Raw genomic sequence first — 726 nt, forward strand, 5'->3', positions numbered from 1 at the left:
ACTAAGGAGGACGAAAATGATCTAAATGTTCGTCCAATGACACAAACACACCTATTGGATGCACAAGATTGATTAAAAACCCTAATTGGACAATAATAAGCCTATGGAGGAAGAAAATGACCTAAATGTTCATCCAATGACACAAACAAGCCTATAGGATGCACAAAATTGGTTAAAAACCTTAATTGGAAATGAATAAACCTAGGGATGACAAAAATGACCTAAATGTTCATCCAATGACACAAACAAATCTATAGGATGCACAAAATTGGATAAAAACCTTAATTGGAAAAGAATAAGCCTAGGGATGACGAAAATGATCTAAATGCTCATCCAATGACACAAACACACCTATTGGATACACAAGATTGATTAAAAACCCTAATTGGATAAGAATAAGCCTAAGGAGGACGAAAATGACCGAAATGTTCATCCAATGACACAAACACACCTATTTGATGCACAAGATTAATTAAAAACCCAAATTGGACAAGAATAAACCTAGGGATAACGAAAATGAATCTAAATGTTAATCCAATGACACAAACAAACCTATAGGATGCACAAAATTGGTTAAAAACCTTAATTGGAAAAGAATAAGCCTAGGGAGGACGAAAATGACCTAAATGTTCATCCACTGACACAAACACACCTATTGGATGCACAAAATTGGTTAAAACCCCTAATTGGACAAGAATAAGCCTACGTATTACGAAAATGACCTAA

Source organism: Cicer arietinum, unplaced genomic scaffold (assembly GCF_000331145.2).
Source record: "Cicer arietinum cultivar CDC Frontier isolate Library 1 unplaced genomic scaffold, Cicar.CDCFrontier_v2.0 Ca_scaffold_5784_v2.0, whole genome shotgun sequence".
Lineage (NCBI taxonomy): Eukaryota > Viridiplantae > Streptophyta > Magnoliopsida > Fabales > Fabaceae > Cicer > Cicer arietinum.